The sequence below is a fragment of the Trachurus trachurus genome (assembly GCF_905171665.1).
Source record: "Trachurus trachurus genome assembly, chromosome: 9".
In the NCBI taxonomy this organism is placed as follows: domain Eukaryota; kingdom Metazoa; phylum Chordata; class Actinopteri; order Carangiformes; family Carangidae; genus Trachurus; species Trachurus trachurus.
In genome coordinates this window covers 29,724,030-29,734,874 of record NC_139895.1, presented here as the reverse complement: position 1 = coordinate 29,734,874, position 10,845 = coordinate 29,724,030, and positions in this window count along the sequence as shown.

The window sequence follows — 10,845 nt, the reverse complement described above, 5'->3', positions numbered from 1 at the left end:
TAATTTTGAAAAATAACGGGGTTAGAAACACTGTAATGCGAACAACAGAGAGAAGTACAGTTTTTAAAATATAACAATTTAGCACAAGCCTTAATCATGCATTATGTTGTTTTCATTTTTCTCTGCAATTTGCACTCAGAAATGTGGCACCCAGTGTCCCCCTCCTGGTCACATTAAAAACTAATGGCCCCTATGGATCTAATTAGTGTTTGCTGAGGACAGATCCTGCAGCTGTGGGTACATTCTATTCAACAAATATTTGTTTTAAATTTTAGGCGCTCAAGTATGAGCTCTGTCTTTAAAATGTCAGCAATAAGAGACAAAGATGATGAGTGATCAAAACACACTGCCTCCACTCGGCGAGGTGGCAGCTTGCACTTCATCTGTGCGTAAATGCACAGAAGGCAGGTTTCTATCATGTGAAGGGAGTTTGACAGCTTTCAGTATTTGTCATTCACTTGCCAAATAAAGGATAGCTGCATGAGCGCCTGATAGCGCCTAAAAGGATGTGTCACATTTGAATGCATTATTATGTGAGCTGCATGCTGTAGCACAGCACAGACTGGAGCAACTTAAACACATTTTAATGATAGTACAGGACAACACACGACAGCAATGAGAAGCAGCATACAGTATACTGTATGACAAATGGCTCATCATTTAGGTTTTTGATTATTCCTTAAAGCTATGTCTTTTGCCATTAATTCTCATTTTTGCTTGGTTGTCCTCTTGTTTGGTGAAATTGAAAATTACTGTAACTGGGAGACTGGATGGCAATGATCCATGGGCCCACAGAAGTAGACTACTTAGCTTTTATCATACCTGATGATTTTGTGAAAAATGAGCTTTGGTCAACTCGATTCAAACCAACTGCAGCAAAATGCAGGAAGAAAGAGGCTTTTAAGTGAATTGGCTGAAATGGCTGTTACACAACATCATTATTTCAGTGCCATGATTCACATTTTGTAAGTTGTGGCATGAAAAAAAGCCCATGTAATAGATCTGGTTATGATCAAGCACATCAGACTGATTCAAGGTGCTTTGATGCACTGAGGATATGTATGTAATTATGGAAATTCTTCAGTTTGAAATTCATATTTTTGAGGCATACAAGCCAAATAAATTACCCTTGACAGCACCAGACTTAATGCTACAATTCATATTTAAGCTGTTTAAAGGAAACGTTTGACATTTTGGGAAATACACTTATTTGCTCTCTTTCTGAGGTTGACACCACTTTCATGTATACAATAAATGTGTAGGTACAGGAAGCAGCTAGTTAGCTTAGCTTAGAACAAACTAGAGGAAAAATGTCAAGCATGGCACCTCTGAAGCTCACCAACATGTTTGATCTCATTTACTGTATATCTATGCAACAGCGATGTGTCATGGTGGTACAGGGCGTTATATGCCAACTCTTGAGGCCTGGCATCCTCACAGTCATGATAAGGAAGGACACATCCCCACGTTTCCAATATTTATGCTAAGCTAAGATAACTGGCTGCTGCCAGGAGCGTCCTATGAGTCTCTCAGCAATTTTCCCCAAATGTCAACCCATTTCTTAAGTTGAGCAATTGATATTTCATTATCCTCTGTGGTATCAATTCATTTAGCATTTACTTACTCAGACCATATACTATAACTACTCTGAACATAGCATGACATTAAAATCAAAACTGATTTGGAAAAAAGTAGCCTGTCTGAAATACAAATTTATTAATGTTTATACTTTTCCTGTGGATCAGTTCTGAGATGTTTTCTGTCTGTCTTCCACACACACATCTAAGACCTACCCAGGGATTTCAGTGACGTTTAAGGACTTTTATGTCTGGTGGTGTTAAAATCTATTGTGGGATTCAGCAGCACAAATGGACATAACCACACCTTGGACCAGTCTCTGGTGTTAAGCACCTCTCAGACTGATGTGGTCTGTTTGAGGTGAGATCTCCCCCAAGTAAACATAATTGGCTATGCTTATGATTCAGACTTTTGACAGATGTTCCTCTTGGAGGTGTGACGTCTGCGCTGCTGAGGAGGTGGATTGCCTTTAGCAAACACAAGAGCAGTGCAATAATGGCCTGCAATCTAAAGTGGCTTGTTACAGTGAATATGGCAAATTCATTTTTTTTCATAATAATTAATAGTATCATCTCTTCCTTCACCCAATTGATGTTTTCATGATTGTATTGTTCATATTATTTTGTACTAATAGCTCATGTCTCGGCCTACTAATAGCTTTATTTGGCACAGGCAGAAAATATGATGTTCTTCCTCCACGCTTCAACACAGACAATATTGAATTTCACTCTGGGATAGATGTACTTATTTACAGAACATATACGATGAGCTGCTGTTTGTGTCTGTGACTGACTCATTACAGACTCTTGCAGAAGCCTAAAGCCAGACGAGTGATAGTCGTAGGTAGATCACTGAGAAAACATTCTGCAGCTGAGAACGAAGAAATGAAAGTCACGGCTTTGCCGACCTCTAAAACTCTGTTTTAAATTGAGGTCAGCATTGATTGACAACATCATTAACTCTGATATGCACTTGATATAAAACGATAACCTAGTCCTTCACTTAAGCCCAGCATCAAATTGACTTGTCTGTTATAAACAAATCAGGCGAGTCAGTACATGTTATGACTGTACTGTATGATGTAATGTATAAACAGAGAAGTATGGAAATTATGAAACAGAAGGCCTATTTTTACCCAAACTAATTTGGATATAAATGAAAAAGACCACAGAGATAAATCAAACTAATTCATCCTTTCCCATCACACAATCTCCAGTGGCCCTTCCCTCCTGCAGCCACACACAAACGATGATGAATATTTAATGTGATATTAAACTTCTCAGTTGTGTTCAAGGCCATTTTGCTCAGGAAACAGAGGAACTGCCAAAAAAACAGTTTTGTTTTAATTACAGAAATGTGATGGAAATCTTCTCTGACAGTGAAAATCTGACATCCCAGACAGTGGGAACAGCTGACTGTACTCAAAGCCAGTGTTGAGCAAAAACAAAAGGGGGAGTCACAGTCGTACCATTACTAAACTTAGCTCTAAACTCCAAGTGGATACTTAAGTGGTTAACATTAGTTTGGGAAATATTTAGTCATAAACTGAAGAGCTCAATTAAAGCAGAAGTAAGTGATCCGGTCGTTTTGGTTAACTTCTTGTCAGCCGATGGAGTTAGCAGTCCCTCGCCCACTGAGCATTATGCTATGAATAAAGCAGTGTATTCCTTCTTTCATGATATCATTCCACATATACATATGGATGTATAGCAACTGATGTACACAATCAAAGGTAACAAGGACATGTGCGGCATGTAAAGACGTGGCAAACTATTTTTGTGACATTTGGGAGTTTTTTTTTTTTTTTTTTAATCCCATTGTTTCCATTACTCATTTTATCATTTGTATCAAATTTCTAATTAAGCAGATTAATGGATCTTAATGTTTGCCCCTGACAATAGTAATAATTCCTACAGCCACTCTTAAATTACATACCTCGCTTGGGGGCTTTTGTTGAAACCACTGACGATGCTATTGTTTTTTTTAATAGGAGCGCAGTTGAAAAACCTGCAAGTCTTAATTCTTTCAGCCCTCTCAGAGCAATTAATACAAATATCATGGAAACCTCTTCATCAAGCAGTTTTAACATTCTGCCATCAGGGGACATTCCTAGCTGTTTGAAGATGTAATGCCTCATCCACTGCAACATTTCCAGTTGGCCATAACTTCAGGCATAAACATCTAGTTTTGGTGTGAGACACTCTCAAAGATTGGCTCACAATTTTACACTGGCATTCAACAGCCCATCATAAAAGTGAATTGCATTGTAGAAGAGGCACAGAAACCAATTTCTCCTCTGACAGCAACTTCAATAGACCACAATGCATTGCAGCTTCATGATATGCTGTGGTCTGAGTGAGGGGTGTGACTATGTTTTGCCTATCATACTCTTACTGTATGCAATCGCTGTTGCTGTAATGTGTCTGCCAAAATATACAGCCCGAATGCAACAAGCTTGCCCTCATTCTCTGACAGCTATCGAAGGGCATTTAGAGAAATGCAGGAAAACACTAACTCAGGCTGAAGATGTGATGAGTTGATGGAAGTTGGAAACCCCCCAAAAATAATTTATGTCAGCCCAGTGCTAAATTACTCGCGGCATGCACTGAGCATCATAGTTTGATGATACATAACAGTGTAAGTGTATCCAAGGGTGGATTTTTCCTTTAAGTCTTCAGCCTGTTGGAGCTGAGGAACAAAGGAGCTATCTCAGTTCTCTGGGAATATAGACAGATTTTTCCCTTGAAAAAAAGTATTTGCAGAAATCTGTAAATACTCCTCAAGAATCTGAATCCCATATCGAGTGTCCTATTATCATGGCATATCTATCAATCAGTAATCACATGCCCTGGATTCCCTCAGTTTAAGCTTCTGTTCACTCAATCAGCGGCAATTTTGCTTTAATGGGATTTGACAGCTTATCTAGCACTTTATGTAAAGTCGGGCAAGGCAGAGAGAATGAATAATAGAACATGAAAATATTACACATAACATTTTATGCTGTTTTATGGTCACAGCAGCCACAGCAGCCACGTTAACTGTAGCCCACCATTTAATAAGGGTAATTAAGTCCATTTGACTGAGACGCTGTACTTCTGCCTACTGCATTCATTCACTGCACAAGAACATGAAAGTGATACTTTTAAGAGAGCGAAGTGTTGACTTGACACATTACCACATGTCCAAGGAAGTTGGTGGACTGCAATTTGTCTCTCCACCGTTATCTGTATGAAGACACTGCAGTCGCATTTTATCTTTTTCCAGTGGGAAGGATTTTGATGTTTTGTTGAAGTCCTCAAGAATAGTATTGTGATTTCCCCAGAAACTAAAACCCCTTCATCATGTTGCTACAACATCTCAGCCTGTCTGATGGGACAAAATGGTGAGTCAGTCAGCACAAACTGAGAATGATGCAGTATCTCTGCCAACTTCTTCTCAGGTTATTGTGAAATGCCTGTCAGGCAGTGTATGTGTGGGGGGAGATCTCCCCAAAATAAGCACAAGCCAAGATTTTTCTCGTACCGATTACTGAAAATGTTCTCCCTCCACTTCTTCCTTTTATATAAGCTTCATAGATATGTGTAAAATTGAAACAAATATTTGCTACAAGACAGGTTCAAGAGTCTACAACAGCCGCCAAGTGTATTTTGAGAGAGTGGTACTCCAAGCTGAATACTAACTTCCGTGTGTAAGCATAGACATGGTGGTTTTATAACAAATCATAAATGGCACCGTTTGTATTAGATTTTCAATATCACTATAATAAGTGGTTGCTGTCTGACACATGGATGGCAGCAACATGGGTTTGTTATGTCCCAGTGGCGATTGTCTCCTTTTACTGTCAGACAAGTTTGCCTTGATGTACAGAATGGTGTCACATGACCAGAGAGCACAGGGAGACACAGGAGAAAGAGAGTGAGCTGCCTCCGTGTGAAACACTTTGGACAAGGGACGTGTGTTTTAAATGCTGCAGCTTCTGTTTCAAAAGCCATGTTCAATGTGTAGCACATTAGCATGCAAACCCACAGACACACACACACACATCCTTGTAACGCTATCTTTGTGAGGACCCTCATTGACATAATGCATTCCTTAGCCAGTTACCCTAACCTTAACCATCCAAAACAAATGCCTAACCTTAACCATTACTCTTCTTAACCTAATATAAACCTAATGATAACCTAAAGTCTTAACCCTCAAAAAGCCCTTAGAAAAAGTGAGGACCGGCCAAAATTTCCTCACTTTCCAAAAATGTTCTCACTATGTTGGTTAAAAACTCTTGCCGGTCCTCACAACATACTAAGTACAAGAACACACACACACACACACACACACACACACACACACACACACACACACACACACACACACACACACACACACACACACACACACACACACACACACACACACACACACACACACACACACACACACACACTTCAAATAAGATAATTAGCTTCAGCTTGTGTATTTGTTTGTCACTAGTTTCAGGCATTCAATGATGAACTAGGCTACAGTAAATTTAAACATGAACCTGATGATGGTGCTAGATTAAAGGACCTGTTTTACTTCAAGTCTTACTTAGACCAGTCTAGAAGAAATGTTGTGAGCTCAGCAACAAAACTTCATTACCCACCAAAAGACGTCTCTTGCAATGCAAATTAATGCTATTGTTGTCCCCATTATATATTTTCCTCTACTGAAGTTAGCATGCTAACCAGCTAGCCCCAGACAAGCTCGTCACTTTCCAATATAATGACTCACTGCAGTCTCCAATCTGCCCAGAAGATGTAGCGCTGTTTCTTGTAAACACAACGACGGCCAAAGCTCTTGTCAAGCCACAGTGACCACGGAAAGAATCCCCTTTTACCGGCAGAGTGCCAGTTATTGGTAATTCATCCTGAGGGGAATGTCGGCACCAAATATCATGGTAATCCATCCAAAGGTCATAAAAGTCCATTAATAGCTGTTTCTCACAGTCATCCATCTAATAATTGTAAAGAAAGTTTACTCTGGACCAGAGTGGAGGAGTGACAGACTGCCTTCTCTTGAGCCAAGCTGATAGTGTGGGTTTACTCTGTGACTATAGAGCACAAGTGGCAAGAGCTTCAATCCCCGAATCAATCACACTTTTAATCTCAATCTTATTGTAATTTTTGAATAACCCTACAGCCTTCCTAGCAATCTGAGCCTATTGACTAAAGCAATGAAATGTTGCCAGCGTCACGCATCATTTCTGTGTGCAAATGACAATAAGCGCTGTCGAGATGTTTGAGTATTTTCTGCCGTATAATTTGTTGCGACATGTATTGTGCACAGGTGGAAGGAGAAGAGGGATTCATCTCTGCATTTTCAGTCTGGGTGCCAATACATCCTTTTCAAATCAAACAAATGGGTCAGCCCTTTGTTCCAGCAGAATATTTTTACTTGCCCTATCTAAAAAGGCATGTAATACACTCTGATCAGTGGGGTGTTTCAGCACTCCAAAATTAAAACGCTTTTTAGATTTGAGTTAGCCGACATCAGGCAAATATTAACCTAAAATTTCACTGCATGCGGGGAAAAAATGTGAGCAAATTTGGTCATTCACAGGAAAGAAAAAACAGTACTATCTCTACACAATACAGTATGTGGGGCAGATCATCCTGTTAGGATTATATGTGCTCTGACTGAGCAGAATTTAAACAGACCTCAGCTGATTTCAGACTTTCTTTCCCCTCAATTCTCCACTCCCCAGCCACCTTACCCCATGTTTTGGTGCCACGTTTAATCCCCAACATCCTCCTCCAACCTTGTTTCCACATCCAGTGGAAAAATAAACAAGCCAACAAATCAGGTAGACAGACAGAAGGAGTAGAGAAGACAGAAAGATGCCACCAGCAGAATTTCAAATAGATCACAGCACATTGTCTCGGTCAGAGAGGAGGAATCTGTGTGGTCTTATAGTGCCTTGTGCATGAATTCATAACAAGAGAAACATACAAGATTACAGCAGAATTAGACACTTCCGATGAAGATAAATTATTTTTTCTGCCATTATGCCCTCTAAAGGTAAGTTGGTTGAGAGGTGAAGCCATCATTAAAGCATGTCATCCACTTTTCATCAGTCAGATGCAATGGAGACCCTTATCAGTTTTTGTGAACCACTCTTCAAACGGAGGCGCTGAAAGTTCTTATCATGTACATCCATTTTGAAAATGTCACATTTCTAGAATTGAGCCTAGAGAATTGATGCCATACCACCAGTTAGCAGCTTTAGGGTTGCTGTCACACCTAACCCATTTGGTTCGGCTCTACTGAACTCTGGCATGTTTGCCGTCTTAGTGCAGTTCATATGAGCTGGTGTGAAAGCTGGCACTCAAACTCTCAGCGGTCTCGGTCTGGTTGTTTCAAGGTGGACTCTGGTGCTTGTGGCGAGAAAGCAAATGGGCCAAGCACAGGATTTTATGATATAAGTTGTGACCTCTCAGTAGCTAAACTACAAAAGTCTGTATTAGCATGTTGTATATGCTGTATATTTAGACAAATCACCATGCTGTACGTGCAACAGCATTTCCAATATTATTATTCTGATGTTACATTTTTATCCCTCATCATTGAGTTCATTAAAATGTGCGAGAGCACTAACCAGCAGTGATTCCTGTGTAATATTGCTGTACACGATGCCTCATTTGTCAATATTTATAACATGGTCGATTTGCACTCTAATAGTGCTAAAAACACTCAATCAGTTGTTTCTCTGTGAGCTCGGTGTGACGCCAGAAACATAAATATACATGAAAAAAGGATTTAAGTGCAGCTGTCAGTCACTGGAATCTGATTTCTCTACTTGGATCCATGCTGCTCAAATGATGCAGGATGACAGTCACCGCAGCTGTCTGATCAATGAATAACTTGTCAGTCTGCATCACTTCATCTGTAAAGCTCTTTGTTTAGAAAGAGCAAGTTTGAACATGAACTGTGCCAGAAGAGAAATGTCTCATTTTTTCCCTGTGTCTGGTCCACATGAACCATACTACAGGTGTGAAAGCAAAACAATGTGTGCAGCAACACACCTTTTTTTTTAAACACTGATTCTATTACTCACTTCAAATTACTCACTTCAGTTGTCAAAACTAAAGTTTTTTACTGTTTCCAACATGACCCACATACATCTCCTCTTTATGCATAACATCATTTCTTTTAAAACTAACACAAATCCCAGTCAGTGTTATGAAAACCAAACATTCACAGCATGAAAATATTATACTGAGCTCCCTGCCGTGTGGGGTCACTCCTTAAACTGGGCGAGTTCAAACCCACCACACCAGGTGGTTGTACCTAAACAAATGCTCCAGTGTATTCATGGCAACATGTACTGTGAGGTGTCATCCAGTAACAGGTGCTGTGTGAGAAGCTGAGGAGAGCTGCACCGCTACAGATGAAATAACACCACTTGTTACCTTGACAGGGTCCTTGTCGTTCATTTTAACAACTGATCCGACATATGCCGTGTGTGATTTTCGTGTTTAATTTGACGTCTTTCTGAGGCAGCATATAGGTTGAAACACAGGGACATACCACATGTAGTGCCGAGCGTTCCTCCCACAGATAAATCAGTGGGTGAGATTATCCCTGAAGCCAGCGAGAGAGGCATTTCATCAATTGGAGATCAGGACTTTGTATTGATCTTTCAGCCCATGCATGTTTGACATCGCTGAAACCTGGCTGTTTTTGGTGACTCTTGGATCTCAGTCAATCCCCATTTCCATAGAGCACCGAGGTGTGAGCTCGCTGCAGTGGCAGTACTGTGAGGTCATGTGCTTCTGTTGCTCCAAAGGTAGTTTATCCTCCTTTTTTACACCCACCTGTCAAGCTGGTCTTCTCTTTTTTATATGTATATATAATCGTCTAACAGTGTTTCACAGACACTGTCGTCAAATGCGGTGGATTTTCATCCTTTTAGTCTTTGGTTTTTTGTTCTCCTTTTCATCCAGACTGATTTTCTGGTCTACTGTCGAAGCTAATCAAACGAAATTGACCACATTTAAATATCAAATGTAGTCCTTTGCATTACAGCAGCTTAATGCAGACTGAAATGTCTTGGCTTTATGGAATAAATGATGGAGGCTATTTTCTCTGCAGAGCATTATATTGCCTCCAACACATTTTTAGTGGTAAACTTTTTCCAACCACATTTCATCTGTTACAGGGACACAGCACTTGTCTCTTCTTGCTCTGACTTGACATTTCGGTGCCACGGCACACTTGAAGTAATCAAGAAAGGAGCTTCATACATTTAGATGTCTCAAGTGAGCAGAAAACAAGGCTGCTGATACGAATCATTATTTAGCACAGTCTGCATCACCTCAAACCACAAGTCACACGGATTCACACTCGCACATGCTGCTCGAGTCACGCGTGCTTTGACTTCTATCCTCAGCTTAGTGTTACGCACACCCCACTCCCACACACACACACAGTCACACTGTAACGTTAATGAATAAAGCAGTTGACGAGGTGGTTTCATTGTGTAAATTAAGACTAAATCCTTCATCATGTTCTGTTTGTCTGCAATTTCTGAGTCAGGCGGCTGGTCGTTTTCCAATTCAGTGACAATTAATGCAACAGATAGTGGAAACCCATGACAAGGGCCCTAAAGCAGACCCCAAAGTGTGTGTGTGTTGGCAAAAGGACCAGCTGACATCCAATCATGTTCCTGTTAATGTAGTTGAAAGATGCATTTCTCTCTTGGTTAAATAATCATTTTACTACCGGTTACACACTTTTCTTTATACAGGAAAAGTGTTTTTCATACATTTATGACAACCCCAGCAGGACTGCAGTGCAGCCAGCCTGTACACTGGTGAATTTTCAAAACAAGATAAAAACTAAACTATCTTTTCCCCACCAATTATTTGTCAGTCTTTTTGTTGTTTTGGAGACTTTAGCTCTCCAGCACTCGGGGACAATTATTCCAATTTTGCATAATTTACAGGACCTAGTGGAGTCCTGGGTTTTTGAGCAAACATAGAAACAAGAAAAAACTGACTATAGTTGACTGAGAAACTGGAGGAAAGAAAATTCTCAAGTTGAACTTCCTGACATCTCAAAATTACTTCCATTAATCATTGCTTTTATGGAGGCCAACGACCATGGACTCTATTTACAGAAATCAGTGGTGCAGGTTATCAAGTTCCTAAAAAGCCTCAGCTGGTCCTCTCAACACGGTGGCAGGACACTGAGCGCCACTCACATCATTGAACTTCTCACCCTATTATGCAA